The following is a 26,200-nucleotide window of genomic DNA, read 5'->3' as shown; positions in this document are numbered from 1 at the left end:
ATAGGTCCCTTCAGATTGCTTTACTTTTAATATATTCCACTGGTAGTTAAATTTATCTTGGGTATTTGATAGAGTCATAGGAAGCATTGCTTCAGTTATGGCTGCTTTGTCACAGATGGGAGTGTCGATGGTGCATTCCTTCCCAGGTTGGCAGGATAGGTTGTCCTTGAAGATGTCTTGGAATGTGTCATGTATTTTGGATGTTTTACATGTCTTTTTCTTTCTTGCAGATGGGGTCTTGGAACACTGTGGCTGTAGTTTGGAATAGGTGGGTATAAGGTGCAGCCTTCTCATTCCTATTAGAGGGTTTAATTTTGTCCTTTTCTTTGTAGATGATGGTGTGCCAAGTTCCAGTGGTGAGATGCAGTGAGTTCACAGATGATCATACTTTGCTGTCGTTTAAGTGATGGGGTCATCGGGTGAGTAATCAGAAATGGATAGGTGTAAAGGCAAGCACAGTGATCAGGAAGAAGAAATTCGTGACTGTCCAGGATGATGAAGCATAACCAACTTTTTGTTTATTCTAGAGTAAGTATTAATGTATTATGATCATTGTTTGATTTGTGATACAGGATAATGTGCAATACATGGTAGAATTAAGACTTCTATTATTAAAAGTCATGGGATGCAGTGATGCAGTGGTTTGCAGCATTTCACCCAGTTGTGTCGGCCTTGCATGCCCTCCTTGCATTTGGTGTGTTGTTACAGGGGAGTTAGAAGGTTTAAAGGAAGCTTGGTTGCAGGATAAGGCTGTGGTAGGGCAGGTCTTAATTGCCTACTAGTGGTACAGGTAATATAAGGAAAGAGCTCTCCAGGGGAAAGGCCAGGGCCAAACAGGGGTTAAGAATGATTCAGTAATGCACGAATTGGGGATGCTTATGGCTGGGTATGTAGAGTATTTTGTTGCTGAGCATAGGCGGGTTTTCGGGAACTAGGTCAAGGGGTGCTAGTTTTTGCTAGCTAAGGTAGGGCATTAAAGTTGGAATTAGACTGTTCTCTACGGTAATGGAGTTGTTGCACATGTAGGACTGGGTAGTGGGTGGGTTAAGGTGATATGCTATGGTTAACAGGGTTTTGGGTGAGAGACATGTTACTAGTTGTTTGACTGGGTGCCATCTTGAGTTCAAGGGGTTATAGTGTGGTATTGTTGTGGTTATAAGCTGTCAATACATTCAGGTTGAGCCATGATTCCAGCTTTGAAGGCAGCAGGCTAAAAGGGTACTTGTTCTCTTGGTGTGAAAGTTCTGGTGTTACAATGGGGTCACGGTAATCCTACTTTATTTAGTTTCATGAGGGTATGTTTCAGTGATGGCATGGATTGGAGTTTGATGGGATTCTAAGGTGCTTTACAGATGATGGGTACACCAAATGATGTTTGGCTTGACCCTTCCCTTTATGGGAAGTGGATTGAACAATTTTGGGTAGAAGGGAGGGGGAACAGCCTGGTCAGGCTGGTTGGTGGAGAAGAGGGATAGGCTTGCCCTCTTCTATTCCCCCTCTGATGTCTGGAAGTTCATTTCAAGGATCTGGGGAAAGGAAATGAGTAGTTGGAGGAAGCTTGCTGGATAGATAAGCAAGCTGAGGTAAGGATGGTGCTTATTTGGTGGAAGGTAATTCAATGGATGGTGCATGAAGTGAGTTGGGACGCTGCTTCATAAGTAAAGTAAGGGAGCAGAGGTATGGACTATGCTTGTTGGGCAGGGTGAGTAGGTACGCTGCCCTAATTAACACTGAAGTGAGATGGGATGCTGCTTCATAAGTAAAGTAAGTGAGTAAAGGTATGGACGCTGCTTACTGGGGCAGGGTGAGTAGGTACGCTGCCCTGATGAACATTATAAGGATGTTATGCTGTATTTAGAATCAATTATATTATGAATAGCTGTAATTAATAAAGTTGGTGATCAAAGCTATGTTATGGAAATTTAATAAAGGTCATCAAATGTCATTTGGTGTGATGTGTATTATTGAAGGGGACCAGGACAAATGAAGTTTGCAACAAACTAAGTTGTCCTGGGACATCTTCATAGGGGGATTAGGTTAATATTAGAGGGAGTTAAGTGGGTTGGGGAGGTGAAAGGGTTAAGTGGAGGCAGGGATAGTTGGGAGGAAATAAGATAATGATGGGGAGGGGCTTAAGAGAATTAGTCTGGTGTAGATGGGTTAAGCAATCACATTTTGGCATGAACTTGCTACCCACCCACCTACCCACTTTTTGTTGGTGGGGAGTAGGGTTAATTATCAGTGGGGGTAGACGGAGAAGAAGGATAGGCTTGCCCTCTTCTGTTCCCCCTCTGATGTCTGGATGTTCCTTTCAAGGATCTGGGGAAAAGAAATGAGTAGTTGGAGGAAGCTTGCTGGATAGATAAGCAAGCTGAGGTAAGGATCGTGTTTATTGGTGGATGGTAATTCAATGGATGGTGAATGAAGTGAGTTGGGACGCTGCTTCATAAGTAAAGTAAGGGAGCAGAGGTATGGACCCTGCTTGTTGGGCAGGGTGAGTAGTTACGCTGCCCTGATTAACATTGAAGTGAGATGGGACGCTGCTTCATAAGTAAAGTAAGTGAGTAAAGGTATGGACGCTGCTTACAGGGGCAGGGTGAGTAGGTACGCTGCCCTGATTAACATTATAAGGATGTTATGCTGCATTTAGAATCAATTATATCATGAATAGCTGTAATTAATAAAGTTGGTGATCAAAGCTATGTTATGGAAATTTAATAAAGGTCATCAAATGTCATTTGGTGCGATGTGTATTATTGAAGGGGACCGTGACAAATATTTGGGAATTGATAAAGAATAACAAACATGAGAACAAAACTCAGTAATGAATATTTTAGAAGACTAAAATTAATACTGAAAACAGCCCTGACATCTAGGAACAAAATCCAAGCTATAAATTAATTTGCTCTTCCTGTTCCAACTTCCAGTTTTAGTGTGACTGACTGGCCTTAAAAGGTATTACATCAATTTGACAAGAAAACAAGAAAAATGCTTCAAGCTTATCAAATGATATGTAAAAATCAGTGTATACTAAGATTATGTATTCAGTGTTCTGAAGGAGGTATGGGCCTTCTCGAAACTGATTACATGTTTAGATCTGCAATCATAAGACTGCATACATATCTGCTGACCTCATCAGATCCAAACATGAAGGGAACAAGTCTAACATGACTTCTCTTAGTTTGGCAGAAGCATATCTGTGTTAAATGGTAATGGAAACCATACCAGAAGCAGGCAAAAATCAGACAGCAACTGAATATGCCAAAAAATGAAAGAATATAAGGAGAAGAATATATTGCTATATTATTATAAAAGGAAAGAATACAAGACGAAGTATCAGATGGGAAGGAAAAAAATGTGGAAAAAGCATTAATATAGTTTCAAAAACAGAAAACGTATGGAACAACCTCATGTTGATCAGGATCTGATGCAGGAATCGTTAAGGAGGGGTGAATTTAAACCAAAGGCTGAAAAGTTAATATTGGCAGCCCAGAATAGTGGACTAGGTACATGCTGGTTTACAAAGTCTATTGAGCATGCAGGAGAAACAGACAAATGCAGGTTCTCTAAAACATAACCGCAAACAGTCGCATATCTTGTTGCTGGGTGGTATGCACTAATGGTAGACTGCCTGTATACTGAAAGGAGTAATAATATCCTAACCAGTTGTTGGTCACCCTCCCTTTCCCAAGAAGCTCATAATGCAAACTTGGACCTATTTGTGACATTTGCCATTCAACCTAAATCTACTCATGGGAGACTTTAATTCTCATTTATATACTGGATATTGTACATGGCCTCAAATCTACAGGCACAAAGATTCCTATACTTCATAAATACAACCATTCTTGACAAAATAGTGAAAATGCCCACTCAAGGCTCCAACATACTGGACCTTGTATTCACAAATATGGGAGAGTCCTGCACCCCTCACCAATGACTCCTCCTACCTGGTAAGGTCTGACTGTAAAGTTTTCTACTTTGAAATCAAAATCAGTTCTGTAAACCCAGTTTAAACCAGTGACAGGAACTATTCTAAGGCAAACTACCTTGTATTAAGTGATGATTTATCAAAATTCAATGCCTCTCCAATCCCTGAGAACACAGCAGCCTATGCTGAATTGCTCTCAGAAACTCTGTACAACAATGTCAGTGGCTGAATAGAGGCTGCTGTACCTACTAGAAGCAAACCCAGACTTAGCTCCAGTTTGCTGTGGTGGCATTCCAAATTAAATAGGATATACAACAGAAAGTAAAAAAAAATTTGGAAAAAATCTGGAAAGTTAATTCTCATAAAGGTAAAAGCTCTCTTCAAACTAAATAGGGAACCAGGAGGGCTAATTAGGTCAAACAAAGCCAACTTTGAGGTTAAGATAGCCTCCTAGGTGAAAGATAACCCTAAGGCCACCTTCAGCTATGTCAGAAATCTCAATGACAACAAAAATAATGTGCTGAACTGGTGGTTAATGGTGCCACATTCAGTGAGCCTGGTGATATAGCAAACCTGTTAGTGGACAAATTCAAATACAACTTTACCCACCATCACCCCAACCATCCACCAGGAAATTTCCTCAGACATAACCATTCCAGCTATAACTACGGAGCATGAACTGGCTGCATTTACTAAAGCCATGAATACTGCTTCAGTTTGCCCCTGTTACATCTCTGGATGCCTGTCTCCTCCTGAACAGTCTAAAATATGACTTATCAGGAACTCTGAAGTCACTGTTTAACCTTAATCTTAAAACCGGCTTTGTGCCATGAGACTGGAGGACTGTGACATAATCCCCCTTCATAAGGGAAGAACTTCAACAGATTCTGGAAACTACAGAGTCATTAGTCTGACTAGTCTTATTTGCAAAGCTGTGGAAAGAATTATCATAGAAACTAACAACAAGAAAATTGAAAACGTTCAGACACTGGATCCATCCCAGTTTGGCTTTATCAAAGGAGGGTCATACTTATCGAACCTGGTGGACTTCTTTGAAAAGGTCACTAAGGAAATGGATAAGGGGTAAGTGGTGCATACTGCCTACCTAGATCTGGCTAAAGCATTTGATACAATACACCACTCAGGCATTATCAACAAAGTTATATAATATGGGTCTAGGCATAAACCCCATTATAACACATTGGCTAGCTAACTGCCTTACTGATAGAATCTGAAAGGTTAGGATGAGTGAGACCACCTTCAGAAAGAGGTTGGTCACCAGTGGAGTTCCCCAGGGCTCTGTGCTGCACCCACTCCTCATTGTCATCTACTTCTCAGAGGTCAACACCAATGTCAAAGGCCTCTGGCTGATCAAGTTCACAGATGATTACAAACTGGGAGCAGTCATTGAATCTCCCCAAGGTGAGAACACCCTTCAGGAGGATCTAACACAGACAGACATTTGGTGTCAAAGCCATGGCTTAAAACTGAATATCAAAAAATACATTATAGTAACTTTTGGTAAATCAGCCACCCTGGATAGCTATGTCATCAATGAAACACCCCTAAAAGCTGATTCACTTCTCAGGGATATGGCAGCTCCTGCAGATAGTAACCTAGCCTTAGAGCAACTTCTTCCAAGGTAGTAAGAAAATCCTTATAGGTTCCTCAACTTATAAGTAAGAGCATGGCATCTAGATCCAGAGAGGGTATTGTAACATTGCACTTGGCCCTCATCAGGCCCACCATAGAGTATAAGCCCACTTTGTATCTACTTGACCAGACACATACAGCAACTGGAACTTGCACAAAGGTTCCTTACAAACAGAATCTATGGTGTAAACAAAATTTCCTCCTCTGATTACCTCAATGACCTGGCTCTTTACTCTGTATCATACAAACTACTAAGAAGTGAACTTTGTCTGGTTTACAAGGTATCCCTGCTCCCTGTTTGATGAACCTCTTGCACATCCACTTTTTCAGAGAATTCCTATTCTCTGGAAAAGGTTTTCCATCCATATGAAGAAGAGTTTCTCCTTTACCATATTTAATTGCAACTTGGACCAGTAGATGGGTAATTGGAAATTTACCCCCTGGTATTGAAGCCTATGTCTATGATGGATAGAAGCAGTCAGTAAATCACCTCCTGTATAAATCAAATTTTGGGGTAACATTTCGGTTGCATGGTTAGGCTTATAAGATTCCTAGTAATCATTAGCTCAGTATACACCTATGTAGTGGTGACAACTGTATCAGTTGGGTATTTAAACAGTCTTAATCCTTTTGGTACAATACCCTATTGAATATATTCAGTCAAGTTAGAATTATATAACTGGAGAACAGTTAAGTGTGATTCTTAACCCAGACTAAAACTGTGTTAGCTTTCAAAATATTAGCGAAGTTGATATCTTTGCGGCATAGAGTACTACTGCCTTGGTGTAATCTAATCTTGTTAAGTAAAGGTTACTGTGCTGGATGGAATTTGACTGTTGTTTCATTTGAATTGGCAATTTTTGGGGATTTTGAGCTACATGCTAATTTATTAGCTATATTGTTGTTGGTTTGAACTACCCCATGTCTTTACAGGACATGTTTGATAATAGAGGACATACTTCTGACCACCTCATGGAAGGGGTAACTGTTTCTTAACTTTTGAATGTATCTTTACCTTTGGGACTGACTCATTTATTGCTGGAGTTATATCAGTACGTGGTCCTTGCTGAACTAAAAGCTGACTGCTCTATGGCCACATCTCCAGCTGCTTCACGTAATAGGGTAAATATGAAAAAAAAACTTATGCTGTAGCAGTCACTTCCAAATACCCATAACTGCTTATACAAGGGCAGTAGTAATCTGTGTTCCAAGGATATCAACCTGGTTAATATTTTGAAAGTTAACCCAGTTTTAGATCTGGCTGATTATCACCTTTTAACTGAGAATAAACCTATTAAGAGACAACTGGAAGACATAAAACAAACTTTTTTGTTTAAAGTCTTTCCAGTTAGATAATTCTCATTTGTCTGTATGTATTCAGCAAGATATTGCACCAAAAGGATTAAGTCTGTTTAAATACCTGACTGGTACAGTTGAGGGATCACCACTACATGCCAAATTACTTCTACTCTTTGTTAGTACCTGAAAGTTAAGTAAAGAAAAGGAGGCAGAGATAATAGCATTTCAAAGGCAGATCCTACCATTGTCTGATATTTTGCATTATAATCTTCCATAGAAGGTGATTTGGTGAACATCTGTTTAGCATGCTGAGTACGAATACTGCCTAAAGTACCTCTTTATCAAGTTGTCAGTACAACAAAAGTAAAACATCCTTTATATTCCACCAGAATTTGTCAGTTGCAACATGCCACGACTACAATGACATGTTTTCAAGCAGCTGAAGTTGTGGGGTCAAATTCAGAGGTATAATGCACTAGAAAATTTAAAGTGGTAAAAATTCTGCTTATTTCTACTGAACACAGAGCTTTATGTGACTGGATTTGTGACTCCCCTCCCCAGTTTAGATTCATGAATAGTAAACTGCATTACAAGAAGATACAGCTATGCATGTGTCATTAGCACTGGGATCAATAGCTAAGCACATTTTATATCTTGGGTCATGGTATCTTTTTTGAAAAATTTGCAATAATACTGATGGTTACAGATGTTTTTTTATTATTACGTTACCAATCTTATACAGCCTTTTGGATGCTCTTAGTTTGCTAATCTTTTCACAAGAATATATAGTTTGGATTTTTAAATCTGACACACTTGCTTTATATCTGAAACATGTTATTGGCATGTTCTATAAAATCAGAACCCTAAATAATACTTTTTTATTGAAAAAACTAATACTTTCTGCCATTTTATATGTTATAACAAAATATGCATATTTGACATGCTCTGTGGGGCATACTAATATTTGAGATTGTTACCTACTTTCTCTAAAAGATTACTGCTATGGTGGTGCTGCAGTAGTGTTGTCGCCTCACAGTAAGATGCTGTCCTGTTCGATTCTCAGCTAGAGCGTCTTCTGTGTGGAGACATGCATGAATGGGCATACCTTCATTGAAGGTTGTGCGTCAGAGCTGGCAACTCGGCACGTAAAAATCTACTGCCAATCATTAGCGGACCAGAGTTCCGCTCTGGCGACCCCTAACCGGGAAAAGCCGAAAGACACAACAACAACCTACTTTCTCTAAAAGCTATTAGTCTGTGCAAAGCCAACTGAAAGTGATATCATCAAGAGGGTTTTTCCTGGTTATTTCATAGGAACATCTTGAATCAGCCAAGCTGTCACCATTTAAAGTTAGAGTGGAATTTAGTCCAGAATATCCTTTGTAAAAATTCAGATTTTGTAAAACAGTCAACTGGAAGCCAATGTGTAGCTTTTAGTTTTCTTCAGAATAAAATGAAAAAAAAAACATACACATATAATGCAGATGTAATTTCAGACTGTGAGTGAGTATGTGTTTCTTTATAAAACTGATTATTTCGTTCTTTGTATGTGTTGAGGCTCAGAACATGAAAACCAAATTATTTTTTTTATTATATTTCAAGATGCACCTACTCCTTTGTTATTGAGGGTAGTAACCCAGTCCAATGGTATTTTATAGACATTTAAACAGTAATATTTTCTGAAAACTGCTTTAATAAATATTGAACCATTTTGTAAATTTCAACTTTTAAATAATCTGTAAAATAGCCAGAAAACAATCAGTGTTCTGGAGACAGATAGGGTGGAATTGCTTACCAGTTAAATGACCACTAGTGTGATGCTTTCTGAAGAGTATGAAAAAAAAAACAATCCTATACATTATGGTATTTTACCAGACAGATGAGTTAAATCAAGCAATACAAATAGTACTGTGTAATAATACAAAGTACAAGTTTTATAGGGGATTTAGTGTTAGTTGCCCTTTTTGTCTTTAAAGATCTTGATTATGGCATAGCAGGTAGCATTTTTGTCTCACAGTACTTGGTTCTCTAGCTCTGTTCTCAGTTCGGGAACTTTCTGTGCAAAATGCATTTTTGTCAGGTGCTCCAGTTTCCTTCTAAATCATAAAGCAATTGTCCGTAGTTTGTGCGTATGTATTTCATGACTGAATTATTACTTGTACAACTCCTATCCTTTCTACCAAAAATTAAGGTCCACAGCTGTTGCTTAACACCTATCAAGCAATAAAAGGAGATAAAACTCCTCCAAAGGTGTGCTATTTAAACTAAAAGATATCTACACCATATATGCTTGCAATCCTCAACAATTTCAAATTCTGCAGCCTGTAAAGCAGCCACTTATCCTTGTGTAATCAGGGCCCCAAGCCACTATACTGCAGAGTAAGTACCAATTCCATGATAAGAACGAATAGGCTTAGAAGATTGGAAAAACAGTGTTGAGCAATTATCAAAATATTTTGTCTCTTCTCTAATATCTTTCAGATATTAATTATTAAATAATTGTCTGTATTTATGTATTAGATTTAGATTCCTTCAAGTGCCATTTTAGTTCTGCTGGGGTCTGAAATTACTACTATTATAAATATAGAAAATAAAAAAAAATGAAGGTTCAATGACACCTCAAACCACAACTGGAAAATAAAACAAAAACAGCTTATTTTTGGAACACAAAGATACACGGTTTATTAAAACTACACAGTCTGTGGAACTTTGGTGACGTTGTTTACTGTACCTTATTTTAAAAAATGGAACTGTGATAATCACATTGTTTCTGTAACTGTTTTGTTTTGATTATCCAAACCTTGCCTTGTTTCTCTATTTGAGTAATGAAACACTTTGGCAATGGCCCTGCAAGAAGTGGGAGAGAGGAAATGACTGATCTTGTACCACACATTTAATTGAGCAAGGGCTTTATTAGTTATGCAATCTGTACATGTGGTAAAGATGAGAGTAGGGTCCAGTGTAAGGCCTTTTTTCAGTGTCATTAGGTATCATGTTCCCATTAAATAATTAGTGGATTGCCAGATGTGGAGCAGTTGTGTTGTAACTTAGTTTGCAGGCCAGAGTGACATGTACTGAATTGCAGAATATCATTTACATGATGCATTCATTTCATATTTTGTAGTTCTAGGGGCAAAAGTTCTTCTAGTGGGTCTGAATAGAGTTATAGGGTTCATTATATGGATGTCAAAGAGGGAAGGTATCTTATAATGCATAGACTGAAGTTTAAAGTGACATCATAATGAGACAGCGCATTAAAGGAAGCATTGAGAGTTTAAATATTGGCATTATAAATGAGTCTGCATGTTTGTTGGGGTTATGCATTTAAAGACTGAGTTGGAGAGTGGATGGCAACAAACAACATGCCAGAGGTGCAATAGAGAATACAGCAGGGTACTGCCTTGATGATAGAAGTGATATAATGGAAAGAGAAGGCTGCTTTGAGCCCACTACATTAAGTAGTGTAATGAAATCTTTTTATTCTATCTACAGGAGGTGGAAAGGTGGATAAAAGAAACTTTCCAAGCCTAACTACTGCTTAGATTATAAATGCAGGCTATCTCATTCAATTAAAAGTAGGAGTTCCAGCATTTTAGCAAAATAATTTACTTGACCAGTTACCAAAGCTGTGTTAGAAAATTTGCCATCTGGGCTGTAAGTTAAAATGAACAGATGAGAGGGTGTGGTTCCCACACTATTTGCCATGTAGTCTTTGTATAACATTAAGTTTTACAGTCTGTCGGCCACCTTTACTGTTGGAGTAGTAATATCAGTGGCGGATCCAGGAATTTTCAAAGGGGGGGGGGCGCAGTCAGGTTAGTTGACTACTGGTTGAAAGCGGGACACTAGGTTTGGTGGTTGTGAAGAGATTACCTTAAGAAGCTCTGACATCATGTGTGGAAAGACATCTAATATAATCATCCAGAGAATAGGACATTATCCTATACTTTGGCACTGCTCTCACCCACAAAGACTTACCCTCAGAAACTGAACCTTCCCCGTGTTTTATGGCCTTTCTGAAAAATTTGAAGAGAGACTCTTGATGTAGTTCTTGCTTGGCTCCTGAAGACATGGCAGCACTTTTTCCTGATATACTGCAGCTCATGTCAATACAAGAACTAACTGCTTCTGTATCTAATGTACATAATAAAACAATGTCAAGTACTACTGACTTAGGCAATGGCCACAACAGCACGTTGTCATTATGCCGAAGAACGCATGCAAAACACTTCACAAATTATCTGTTCTCTGCTTTGCCATGTTGTCATTACTTTACAAACTTGTTTGTCTGTGGATGGTTTGGAAACAAACTAGAGAGGCACGATTGCATTGCTTTGCACATGTGCTGAGGAGGGATGCTGTATATATTGGGAGAAGGATGCCAAGGATGGAGCTGCCAGGTAAGAGGAAAAGAGGAAGGCCTAAGATAAGGTTTACGGATGTGGTGAGATGAGACAGGACATGCAGGTGGTTGGTATGACACAAAGATGCAGAGGACAGGAAGAAATGGAAAAAGATGATCTGCTGTGGCGACCCCTAACGAAAAAAGTTTAGTTAGTGAATACAAAGCACGCAAGATAACATTCAAAAGCAAATAGTTCTGGTATTCTGGTGTAATCCACCATAAAAGCACTGGCACTGGATTGTATGCCTCTGAGAAGCTTTGAATAGGAGATTACTACAAGATAAGTGAGCAAGGCTGGTACATGCCGTCACTACCATGAAAGCCAGACAGAGCCATGCACAGAACCTTGTGGACACACAGATGGACTAACTAGGAGGTGAAGATAATAGTCTCATCTTATAGCCCAATATTCACTTTCAAAGTAGCAAAAGAACCACAGCATGGTTGTCAGACAGCCTCAACAGTTTGATCAAGAGAGTTACTGACTGACAATTTCACATACCTTTGAGAAGTCAAGGTGAAAAAGAACCAACAGCACCACAGAGATATTCAATTCATATGTAAAGCCATCCCTTACAAGAGGATTAACAAAACCCAAATGCACTAAACATGCTTACCAAAGTTACTACAGTAGCACTCTGGTACTTGTTTTGCACTTTATCATTTTTATCATTACACAGTATACGAGGCTGTGAAATCTTTTTATGTGTCTTCAAGATAAGCAGGCCTGTCACACAACTTTGTAAGCCATTCACAGTAAATTCAGAAAAGCAACCCAGGATTTCCCTCATAATGCTTTATAATGAGGTGTCAAAGTCATGGCCTCAAGCTAAATGCCAAACATGCATAGTCATCCCATTTGGGAAAAACAAAACACCCATGAATTACCACATAGGTGGCAGCCCCCTTAATACAGAAGAGGTAATAAGAGATCTGGGGACCCAGGTAGATAGTAATCTCTCCTTTGACAATCATATTGCCAAAGTAGTTAGGAAATCCTTCTATGTAGCCCATCTAATTATTAAAGGATTCACATCTAGAAATAAAGAGGTTATAGTGCCCCTCTACTCGTCACTCAGACCCATCATAGAGTATAATGCCCCATTTGGGATGTACCTCACAAGACACTCCCAACAGCTGGAAAAACCACAGAAGTACCTCACCAAGAGGATTACTGTCCTCAAACATATGTCCTATGCAGCCCGACTGGAAAAACTCTGGCTGTACTAAGTGGCATATCACTTACTCAGAGGTGATCTCTGCCTGACTTACAAAGCCATGTCCAACTCAATTGATGGACATGCTCCACCTAAAGAAATCCAAGTCACTGTGAGCCACTCGCTCTAGTGAGCTAAACCTCGCCACAACAATAAATAGAACATGCTAGAGGGTAGATTCCTGTCACAGAGACTCCCCATGCTTTGGAACAAAATTCCTAACTACATTAGGCAGAGCGCCTCACTAACACTCTTCAAGAGAAACCTTGACGAGATGATGGGTAACAGAAAATACGCCCCCTGGGATCACTTCATTGGCTCTTCTTGACAGAGGCTCAGTTAATTAATCAATGGGGCAGCGAAAGCTGACACACACTGGCTAAGCTTATAAATGCCCTCAGGCAGATAGGTTCATCACAGACTGCAGATTTGAACACAAGGAATGAAATGACTGAGATAAAACATAAAAAACAGCAGAGTTTTCAACCACAGGTGCATTATTCTCTGGACTGACTTACAAAGCAGTCATTACCCTGGTACATCAGGTTCCTTATATAGGGATTCTGCTCTAAGCTAACCAGTTTTATGCCTCAGGTCTATTAACTTGTATTACAAGCTCTGGCAGATGCCATTGCTTCATAAGTAAAAGACATTACACCATAATGCCAGCTGCAATCAAAGTTTTGCACATTTGCTTCATTAGTTCCACTGTAAATTCAGCCAGTCTATCATTATAGCACAACTCTCTAAATCCCAACGTGTTTCCACACTAACTACAGTAAACATTATTTTTAACTTGAAAAGGTCCTAGGTTTGCAGTTCCTGTGACAGTTCTTGGGATATATTATTCCAGATGCAGTGTAATCATGTATTGATGCCAAGTAAATTATGTAATGCACAGCAGAACTATTAAATTCATATATTTGAAATGCATATTCTAGGATCTCCCACTGCAATGGGTTATTACATCCTCACATTACATGTGCCCCAACCCCCAAATAGCCAGTAACTCAACAATCAGCTGAGAACGCGATTGTATTTACACACATCAAAACACAATGCCGAATCAGTACATCATTTAACTTCCAGAAGGCTTTCAACTCATTGTATCACCTTCCCAAAAATACTGCAGTGTACACCCAAATATAATCTGAGAACTATATATGACACTCAGAAACAATTTTACTCTAGATATATATGGATAACAGTAGTAGGCAATTTCCTGAGGTATCTTTATTGTTAACTAAACAGCTGATTATAATAAATTCCATTTTTTTAACATTCCCCAGGCTGAGTAAGAGTATGGTGTGCAGAGAGTACTGTTCCAACCTGGGTGGCAAGCTAAAATAAATAAAAATATTTCAGTGTCACAGAAAATCACACCTCTATATGTACATTAAACTGACTAACAGGAAAAACAATAATAAAGTAAACCAGATAATTAAGCATTACTTTACTTAAGGGTTTACAATAAAACATGGCCTGTAGGGACATGCACAGTTTAACGGACTTAATATTAGCATACAGAACAGTAACCCATAGCAGGTATTACACATGCAGAGTTAACAGCAAGTCTTGAAATGCTTGTGTAATCGTGTTTCACTTCATTCGGTCTTATAACTCTCTATATGCAACACCAGCTTACAGATGCAAAGAAAGTCAATCACTACCGCAAGAAAATCATCTAGAGTAACTGTGTGGGCAAGTATGAAATCCTAAATGATTGCATTGTCTGTAGAAAGAGCTGGTGTATTTTATCTCTAGATCCAGCTCAGCGTATTCACATGCAGGAGTAACTGCCAAATTGTGCCGCGTTTTGAAACACTACTTTCACTAAGCTCATGAAATAACGCCACAACACATGTACCCCCCCCCCCAGAATCACAGCGGGAGAACCCATTATGCTAACAGCTTAGTCTGCTTTTACTGCACATGGCTATGACTGCAGTTTTTTTATTAACAGAAACAAAAACTAGTGAAGCTCTCAGGAGGAGGTATCCCACGAATATCTGCATAACAATGGAGTGTAACCTAACATCTTTACCCCCGTTTCTTTTAAGTAGATGGCAACCAGATTGTACATGGCTAAACTGATGAACAATAATATTTTAAATATGAATCTTGCCACAATAAACAGCCAGTCCAAATCCTGTTGAGTAATATGACAGTGTCTAGAAGATCAGTCACAATCCTTTATGAAGGATTCTGGAATCCAAGATTCATTTAAATTACAGTTAAAAACCAGAAGTCTGACAATTGGCTTATAAGCTTTTTATAAGTGATCACAGCTGCTTGTAAATGCCAAACTATTTTTTTAACGGTTCAGTAGCCACTACCAGATGGCATCTGGAGCAGGCACACCCTTTGTACAGCACTGGGTAGTTAAGCAATCTGGAGGGAGATACACCTCACACAATCATTAGACAACATAGTCATTGATAAAAATGGAACAACTGTATTCTACAAAGGAGATCTGGAGACAGGCTGCATCAGCCTCACGTCCACTCCAGCAGTAAGTCCATAACTGCTTTCTGTACACACATGCATAATCTTTCTGTGTACCATTTAACAGATGATGCAAGGAATATGAAGTGTATACACACACACAAACAAACATACACACAAAATATGATGCAGTACAATGCAATAAAAAATAGTTCACTGATTTTTTTCTGATTTTCAACTTAATCCAGTTTAGGGTCAACCATAGGATTTCCTGGCACTTAATTTGCACAAGACAGGCATACTAATCCTGGAAACAATACATACAATTTACAGAATGCAAGCACACACTTGCATAGTGTACAGAGTTACAGGAAACTTGAAAGATTATTAGCTCACTTACAGCACGTCTTTTGAGATACTGGACGACACTGAAGCACCCAGTCAAAACCCATATGAACGTTGGTGAGACATGCAGGCTCTGCACTGAAAGACAGCCCAGTTAATAACTGGAGAATCGAGTGCTATGTGGCAGCAACATGTAAACTTTCAGTGATTACATAGTTACCAACAAGAGAACAGACCATGACAAAGATATAAAAAGTGTATCTGAAAAACAGAAATAATTTGGTCTACCACTGAATAGAGAGAAATATGAGTCTGACAAGAACAAACCTCAACAAAATCAAAGCACTATATGATCCCTTTAAAATGTCAAGAGCATTATGAGTTTGAAAGACATGACAAACTATAGTGCAGTCTTCAAAGACTTTAGCATACTGAGTACCCCATTAAGAGAATTAACAAAGACTGTGTATGTGACTGGACAAAGACATCAAAAATATCTACATAAACTGAAAAAGAGCTCGAGTGTAGATAAATAATTACTTCATTAATTAATTAAATTCATTCTTCATTGCCTATTTTCACCATTTCTGAATGATAGGCAGAATAGGTGCACAGGTATACTAGTATCAAGTGTCTACCTCCCACGCAAAAGATACAGGATTTGATTCAAAGTTTGGGGCTAGAACTAGGGTTGCCACCTTTTCAAATGCCCAAAGTGAGACATTTTTGGTACAAATGTCAGATTGTGCAGGGCGAAACATACCCACGGCCAATACCAAGGACAGAACTTCACATTTTTTTTCCTAAAATAAAAGCTTATTTTTGTAGCATTTTAGTTCCTTATTCTGTTTCGTATAACATTTAGGTGTTTCGGATACAGAATAACTGTTTTATGCAACTATTATATAAAATATATGAAATAATTTAGTCATAAATTCTCAGGACATTTGCCATTTTTTCAATTTTTTTGCAGGACACAACTGCCTAAAGAGGGACTGTCCCTTGCAAAGTGGGACAGGCGGTAACCCTATCTAGAACATTTTATGAACCGAACTATAAATCTGTCTTGTGTTCGCCGAAATTAAACTGAAAATGATTCACTCTGCAAAGTAATATTTAAAAACTCTTACATCCACGGATTCTGTCTCCATTGGGTGGTACGAGAAAGTGTCTTGTGTGAAATAAATCCCTTAAAGTAGCATACCTCTAAAAATACACATGGCAGCGGAAAAACAGTGAGTATACACCTACACAAACCAATATTAGCATTACTAAAAGATACGCACATCATAAGCAACAAATATCACGGGAAATGAATGCGTAAGAGGAGGCATCCCTAACTTTCAGCTTTTGCATCAATCCTGGAAAGTTGACTTTTCTAACGCTTTAAAGTGACACTACTAACAATGTGTTTATTTAGTTCTGATTTCTTTCTGACGGATTTGAAGATCAGCGGGAAATTCCAGCTAATCTGTGCGAAAATGAAGCAGTACTTTACTAAAACAAACAAACAAAAAGATCTCGCTCCTTTCCATCATTAATTGACCTACTACCAGGTAAGCATATTTGCCATCCAATCAGAGCTACACAGGTGATCAGCTATTCTTACCCTTAACATCTAGTCACCACGAAGTTTCTTACTTATAATGAGAAACGGAAGAACAGATTCCACTTTCAGTGTAAATAAAGCTCTGACAATATAATAGGACACCAGTATATTGCAGGATGCACACATACATCGGATTAGAAAAAAATACACACCGGAGACTAATAAATGCTTGCCGATGTTTGTAACTTTCTTACAGCACTAGGCTTATTACAAATTTTCTTTGGAGCCGAGCATATGCTTCAATAAATATAAAAAAAAAACTATCACATTACCTCAGCACAGCAGATAGTTGTTTCCTGGTACTTAGTTTAAAAACTAGACTCTCTGGTAGTGATACAATCACAGCTGACCAACATTATGTGCCTAAACCACAACAGAAATGCAATTGGAGGAGGATTGTTATAAAAACAATCATCTGACTGCAACCTCCAATCGTATTTCCATTGTGTGTTAGCCGCGTTTCATGACAAGATGACATCACAGGATTGTGTGGAAAAGATGCACCCACAAGACTATTTTTATTTTTTCTGGAAAAAAAAGTTTTAAAATGGGCCGGCGCATGCCCCTGCGCCCAGGCCTAAATCCGCCACTGAATATGAAGGTTGAAACAGATGGGAATGAAATGAAAAAGCAGCCTATTTGCACCCAAGCATTAAAGTAAAAAAAAATGATGAGACAAAGTAGATTTTTCTATCTACCACTTATGTTGTATGCATAAGTTAAACTGTAGAGTCTAACTACTGCAGCTTAAACTGTTGGAGTAGAAATCTAAGCAATAAGATGAAATGATCTAATAAGAGAAGGATATCAGCCTGTCTTCCACTTAGGCTATGTGCAGATGTAAGTGGTACCGTCTATCTGCCACCTAGACTGTTGTAGTAGGACTGTAGAAGGTAGAGAGGTTAGGATATATGAAGAAAGTGCAGCCTATCTAATATCAAGGTTAGGAAGTAACAGACTCTGATAAAAGCAGATGATGTGCAGCCTATGTGCCACCTAGCCTTGTGCTTTGGTTAATTCGCACAACCCTTCTACCACACAGACTATTGTAGTAATAGTATAAATGATGAAATCATCAGAACATAAGCATAGAGCACCCAAAAGAAGGTGTAAATAGTGGAGTGAGAGGAGAAGAGGGTCAGCCTGATACATTGGTTGAAAAAAGTAAAGGGGTCTGTTTATCTTTGACAAGTGTTATGTAAGAAAGGTTACTACTGAAACTGCATACTCATGCCAGCTGAAAAATGTGCAAAGGAGAAACAACAAAATGTATAGTTAGTAAAAGAGAAATGTACTCATATAAGAGGAAGCAAATGTTTGCAATGTAATTGTAAGGGTAGTGAAAACAGTGTTTGTCTTAGAGTTAGAGAAATATATATCATTTAAATAGAGAGAGACCTGTGATCCTACTAGGTTAAGAGGAAATGTTGTGGTCATTAGGATATGCTGAGTTTGTCAGAATGTTAGGTAAAGTAAGGAAAGCTGCTGGGATGGAGCATGAATTATGTAATATAGTATAGTATGTTACTAAGAGATTTTAGAATATGTTAATGTTGCATATTGCCTGGTTAGTAGACACAAGATGACACAAAAGTAACAGAGCTGAAGTTTTGACAGAAATAAGAATACGCAGATGTAGTTAATATGTAAAGATTTCCGTGGTGATTTGCTAATGTTAGGGAGATGATGTTTAATTCTTCAATACAGGGTTAGCCTGATGGATGCACTTTGTTAAAATAAGATAATGGATATTGTTGGTAGAAGGCTAGCAGAGTGATCAACAAATAGAGGGAAATATGGAAACCCTATTGGATACGATGCAATTGGAAAGGCAATGTGTGGAGTAGGGGTTAGGCAAGCATAAATATAATGATATTGGGGTGGGTGGGAATTGGAGTAGGGGTAAGTAGCCAAGTAGGGTTCCCCTCCTTAGTTTGTTCAACACATAAAACAACCAGATACCTCCTAATGGTAACAATGGAAAAAGAGTACACAAACCAGTTAGGCAAGTGAAGGAAATTATTTACAATAGAAAGCAATTACCACCAGGGCACTTTAAATGGGACATTATATGTAGCTGAGCAAGATAAGGCTTAGAACTGATAGCAACAATAAATATTTCTGTATAAGTGCTGCAGCAGACTTCTCTCAGTGCAAAGTTTTTGCCAGCAGAGAACAGCTGTATGGAGAAGCATAATTAAAGCTGCAGTAGTGAAGCTACTATAAAAGATGGCGGGATTGAGGCTCAGTCCAAAGCTTTGCTTGCTGGGATAGCATAATGAATTGAGGAACTGAGAAAATCAGTGAATCCACTTGCAGTACTTGTTATAATAAAAGTAAAATAACCAAGTTCAGAGATTTAAGCAGGTATGTGTTGGGGTGAGTAACTCTAGCTTTTGCTTTAAGCAAGCATCATAGCAGATTGGAACACTAAACTGAACTCCATAAAATGAATTACTTAAATTACACATTAAACAGACCTTCTAGCAGACGGTTGTCATAAGAAATCTGATTGAATATACAGAAATACAGAACATGCTGGAAGGATAGATTCCTGTCCCAGAGACTTCGCATACTCTGGAACAAACTACCTATCTATATCAAACAAAGCTCCTCATTAGCACTCTTCAAGAAAAATCTTGATGATTAGATGGGAGATAGGAAATTCACCCCGGGGATCACTTCTATGGCTCTGCTTGACAGGGGCACAGGAAAATAATTTTCTTGGGTGGTAAAAGCCAGGGTACCATTTGGCTAGGCTTATATAGGCCCTAGGGCCAATAGCTTAGTACCTACCTATGAAGCTATGAATTTAGTCCAAAATGCCTAAAGACTTACTACAAGAACAGCACCGACTAGCGATTTTGTACAAAATTCATTAGAGCTTACTCAATTGAGCAGAGGGTGCAGACATAGAAAAACAGCAGTAAAACAAAAGAAAACTTTCCAAATAAGGCTGTATCAATCCAGGCATCTTAGTAAACCAATAAGATTCAAGATTAATTGATGGTTAAAATAGAGACGGTCAATATTAGGTTTGGATGAATTTTAGTAATGATTTTTTAGAAATTTTATTACTTAGGACATTGTAATAATTTATATAAACATATGTATGTATTTATATATATATATTTTTAGCAAGGGATTACTTGTTATGCATACAGTTGTTTATTATAAGAGGCACTGAGTAAACAACATTTAGATATGTAGGTATGTGAACATTTAAATCCAAGGTTCATGACTGGTCTATAAATTAATTGATGTTACTATTTAAATGGTCAGATTTCATTGTCCAATGACTCTGAAGAAGCCAAACTATTGGCGAAAGCACTTAGTTGTTGGATATTCTCTGTACAAAATAAAGCTGAAGTGTGATTTTCGCTTGTTGCTGGGATCTCTTTCTTTTTGTTCATAGTGACTCCCTGGTTGGGTTTCGTTTGCATTGCATACTAATATTTTATCTGTTCTCTGAGGATTCATGCCTTCATTAAAAAGCAACATGTACTATTATGCCTTTCTGTTTTGTCTGTCATTACAATTGACATCTCAACCCATATTGTATAAGTAAGTAAATTTTCTAATGAGACATCATCTTGAAGCACTACCAAAAGAGATCATATCTGATAGTGCTAACCATCCTGCTTCTGTGGAGTATAAATGTACCATTAGACACATCTTGAGTGCACTATGACTGCTGCCAAAGGTGATAATGGTCTTCTTCCAAGAAAAGATGCCAGATGAGAGAGAAAGGCTGGAAGCTGAAGTGCCAGTAAGAATAAGACTCTTGAGGCTGTCCCTTTCATTTTCAAAAGATAGAAAAGACACCACTGATTATCTTTTCTATTGCCACGCATAAAGCCAAATGTTTCAGATGTTTCCTGAAGTTTACATTAAGTATCAAACCTATGAGTTCAAAAAAAAAATTCATTGTTTAAGAACTGCAACCAAATCAATTAGACCTCCTTTCCTAAATGTCTTAGAACTGATTATGACTGCTTAATGAATTGTTGCAAGATCCTGTTAAAATTAAGCTGCCTGATAATGGCATATAATAAACTTGACCGGTATGTGTAAAAAAAAATAAAACTACTTAGGCACGATAGGTGAGTGTTTCTTAGACTGGTACAGAAGTGTTGAATCTAAAGTTTTGCAATGTGCCAGTGCCCTATTGCAAACAGACTGTCATGAACTTCACAGAATGATTTGTTTTCAGCTTCTTGTATGTACACGAGAGGTTTCTTATGAGCAAAATGAAACAACTCTAAGGAGATAGCAGCATAAAATCTAAACTGTCTAACTTTCTACCATTCACAGAGACATAATTGCTTTGTTAGCCTGCCAGGTCAAGCTGTTAAATTCCAGTACAGAATGAAGTTTGCCATCTTATATTCCATGTACTGTCCATGAACTCTGAACAATACAGCAACTAAGACAGTGGCCATAAGACAATGACTTAAGAAAGTGAGCTGACCTTCATTGCAGTCAACAAGAAAAGTGTTTGCTAGGATGAGTCTGCATTCCAAAAATATTGTGAACTGAAATGCACAGATTAAATCATAACATAATGAAACAAAATCTTCAGAGATAATTTTGTTTCGAATTCTTAAATAGATTTCAAAAATATATTCAGTCATGTTTCGCCATTTGTTAGCAAAATTATACTGCAATAAAGTGTTTCAGAATAATATTTTCAAAATATATGGTTGATTTAAACAAGTTATATAGCAAAATTCTGAACAGCTGAAAAAACAGGTTATTAATTTAAAAAAGACTGATGCAGATTAGTATGTCTTTTATTAATATGAGCCAAAAAGTATTATTTGCGGTTCATAGTTAAATACTAAGCTAGTGACCACCAGGGCCTTTATAAGCCACAGAAGACAGTGAAGCTAATAATTCTCCTCATTTATTGAACAACGGGTTAAGCGCTTTATAAGCATAGCTGCCGAACCCAACCCAGTTGTGCACATATGTATCATGGCCATTTTTTAGGAAGGGGTATGTTAGTTAGGAAGTTTCTAAAGGTTACGTGGCGGGGGAGGGGTATGTTCGTTTGGGCGTAGTTACTGTCTGCCTCTGTCTGTCAGAGACATGGGGACCACACCTGGGGTAAATTTTGGATTTTCCATCCATTGGTCATGGTTACTCTTAAATATAATTAAGGATGGACTCTGCTTCACATTGATGGGAACCAGTTCCAGAGCATGGGGATCCTTTGAGAGACACATCTGTTGCACTAACAGATTCTGTTTATGTCTCAAACAAAATCTAAATTGTTAGATCTAGTGGTTCTGATGCTGCTTGTTTTGCAGATGTGCAAAAGAAGCTTCAAGACTGGATTCAAGGATGCCTTGTATGCCAAGCATCGATCACTTGTCATTAACCTGTAGGAGATCAAGTATAGAGATAGGGCTTTAAGTTGATCTGCATAGGACAATGTGCTTCTTTCCTGGATTCTCTTGGTAAGGTTCTTTTGTGAGAGTTCCATCAGTTGCATATGTCTGGCTAGGTACATGCTGAAGTGGGCATTATACTCAATGCCCCCTTCAGCATGTACCTAGCCAGACATATGCACCTGAAGGGGGCATTATACTCAGTGATGGGCCTGATAAAGGATGAATAAATTGGCACTATGACTTCCTTGGACCTGGATGTCATGCCCTTATTTACAAGTTGGGCAACGTAGAATGATTTCTTACTTCCATGGCCACATGCTGGTCAAAGGCCAGATTATTGTATACAGATGTTCCCAGATCAACTCTTAGGAGTGTCTTATCAATGGAGTAATTAGTATGGTGGCTGTTTTACCAAAAGGCACTGTAATGCATTTCTTGGCATTGAATTTTAATCCATGACTTTGGCAGCAGTGATTTGTCTTTGTTAGACCCCCTTGTAAAATGTCTGTGTTGTGAGGGACATCTGTGATAGTCCTCAATTGGCAGTCATCTGCAAACTCGGCTCTTGATATTAGCCTTTACCTCTGAGAAGTAGATACCCTTCCTCCCCTGCAAAGCTCTTCCATTGCCTGAGCTGCCACTTGAATTGAATTTGAATCATTTTAATTATAGCTGTGACTTTATTCCCTTGTGCCTGAGCTAGGACAATAATAAAGGCAAACTATGAAATATGGAAGTCATAGTAGTTGTAAATCCTGTGATCATCATCATTAAGAGCCATAATATGCATTAATCATAATGTACTTATTTATGCTTTATTTATTATTTGGTAAGATAACCTTGCATCTTCACTTTGGCACAGTTCCTGGAGAAAGGATCTAAAGAAAGGGAAGGATAATTTGTTTGTAATTCACCTGCTTTGTAAAGTACATTGTGATAAAGGACATTAAATTGAGCTCAGAAATGTAAAAGGATGTGATACACCACTTACTGCTTCATTTAATTACAACCCTGTAATTCTATATAAATATTAAATGATTGCATTAGTAGTGTGAACTGCATATTGAGTTGTTATTAAATTTAACAAATACTGTAAGGTGGTTTTTAATATTCACTGTCGACCATTGCTATAATAAACTGTTGTCTCCTTTTAACAGTTTCAATGCATTGAAATACAGAGCTAAAATAAAGTTTTAAAGTCGCCTGAGACTATAACCGCATAAACTGGCACATAAAATTGATAATTTACACTTGAGTATCTCAGAATTATAAACTGCAAGCACTTTTAGTTTTCTTCTATGTAAAAGACTGCTCAGGTATATATTTTTTCCTGCAGTTTATGTGATGTAGGTTCATATTCTTAAACTGCTAATCAGTAAATTAGGTCAAATTCTAACATACTGTGTTACTCTGTTTTTGTGTTTTTTCATTTTATATCATGCATTTTAAATGTCTAGTTTTATCTGAAATATGTCAGTCTGTATAAAAAATGTCATTCTGGAAATGTTACTTTTTATCACATCTGTTCCTTTATTGTGCTTTGAAATTTTAAAGGAATGCTCTCACCTTGCGTACCTAACCTTGATGTCCAAAAACATCACACTCAAAGTTGTTTTAAAAAAATAGGTCAAAACCAGTTTTGTCCAAATACTTAACAATTACTATGAAATTCAAATTGGCATCACATTTTTGAAAAATATAACATGACTCCAATTAAAAATTAGATAAAAAAAGACAAAGCCCAAGTGTAGTCCACAAGAATTGTCATAAAAAGTCAAAGGTTTGAACAATCACCTAAATGCTCTCTCACTTTTTGTCTGAACACTTGGAGTTTGTGTTGACAGGATACTTCTCTTTGCAAAAGTCGAATTAAAGATGTATGTAATAGATTGTCTGAGAAATAAATATATAATATCAGTGTTTTTTATTATAATTTCCTGAACAATGCAATATACATAAAGAGAGCCAGGGACAGACAAACTGAGGGAGCTATGATATTAGTGACTTCTCTCTATGCTGACGGGTTGTGAAGTAGTCATGTTACATTGCATTTGCAGTTTGTTGCTCTATGATATAGCTGACTTATATTTAGTCGATTATAGCAGAATAGTGGTTAACTCCTTTTGATTGTGGTTATGCAATGGTGAAGTTTGAATATACAAGTGAGAGTGGGAGTCCAAAGCTTCACATGTTAAGCATTGATTGTGTATGATTGTGTGGTCAGACCTCATAATTACTACTTTATATGCAGCTATTGTGACATGTTTAAATGATCTATTATAGTCACTACTTGTGAATAACGCTACATCTCTCTCTCTCTCTCTCTCTATATATATATATATATATATATATATATATATATATATATATATATGGGTCTACTTCTGTTTGTCGAAAGCTTGTTCTTTCGAAAGATAGAAGTATGACCCGATTTACAGGAAAATGCACTTAACCGAAAATGCACTTTCACAAATACTGGTTCACTAAACTGGTAATAAAAACAAAAAGGAAACACTACAAATGCAGTTTTGCAGTGGGGTAAGCCCCTGGGCACCCCCCATGTGGGGCTTGTGCCCTCCACACCCCCGCTATTTTATATATACTAACTCTGAGATCATACTACAGTAGGGAAACAGGTATATTTCCTTATGCCCACTGTAATGTGCTTCGGTGGTGCAGTGTTTCTTTTTTGTTTTTATTTCCAGTTCAGTGAACTGGTATTTGCAAAAGTGCACTTTCGCAATATATATATATATATATATATATATATATGGATCCCTATCAGATGATAGAAACTTTATATGACTAAAACTCATTTGACTGAGACCATTGTTTGTGTCTTTCCCGGTTAGGGGTCGCCACAGCAGAACTCCGGTCCGCTAATGATTGGTAGTTGATTTTTACATGCCGAGTTACCAGCCCTGATGCACAACCTTCAACGAAGGTACGCCCATTCACGCATGTCTCCATGTAGAATACGCTCTAGCTGTGAATTGAACCGGACAGCGTCTTACTGTGAGGCGACAACGCTACTGCAGCACCACTACCGCGGATATTTGACTGAGACCATAAGACTGAAATTTCAAAATACTGAAAAATCACTTGACTGAAACCTATAATACTGAAATCTTATAATGCTAAATTTCAACATACTGAATTGCAAAGTGGACGATATAAAACCAGAATAGGTGGGGGGCTCTGCCACCCACACCCGCCCAACTATATATACTAACTCCAGGATCACACTACAGTGGGGAAAGGGTTTTTCTGGTTTTATATCGTCTACTTTACAATTCAGTATGTTGAAATTTAGCATTGTAATATTTCAGTATTATGGGTTTCAGTCAAGTGATTTTTTCAGTATTTTGAATTCTCAGTCTAATGGTCTCAGTCAAATGGGATTCAGTCAAATAAAGTTTCTAACATCTGATAGGGATCCATACATACATATATATATATATATATATATATATATATATATATATATATATATATATATATATATATATATATATATATATATATATGTATATGCATATATATGTATATATATATATATATATATATATATATATATATATATATATATATATATAGATATAGATATACGTGTGTGTATACACACACACACACACACACACACACACACACACACACACACACACACACACACACACACACACACACACACACACACACACACACACACACACACACACACACATATGCGTCAACTTCATATAATCAAAATCACACTTACTTTAATTTTAAATAACTGAATTGGCAACACTAAAGTTGCATTTAAATGAACACTCATATTACTGATAGTGTAACCAGGGGGACAAAAGTCAGGAACGAAAAACATACCGAAGCATCTCATACCCATTCAAGTGGGAGGCT

This window comes from Protopterus annectens, chromosome 6.part0 (genome assembly GCF_019279795.1).
Source record: "Protopterus annectens isolate FY-2018-M chromosome 6.part0, PAN1.0, whole genome shotgun sequence".
Lineage (NCBI taxonomy): Eukaryota > Metazoa > Chordata > Ceratodontiformes > Protopteridae > Protopterus > Protopterus annectens.
Note: the sequence above shows the minus strand (reverse complement) of the source record.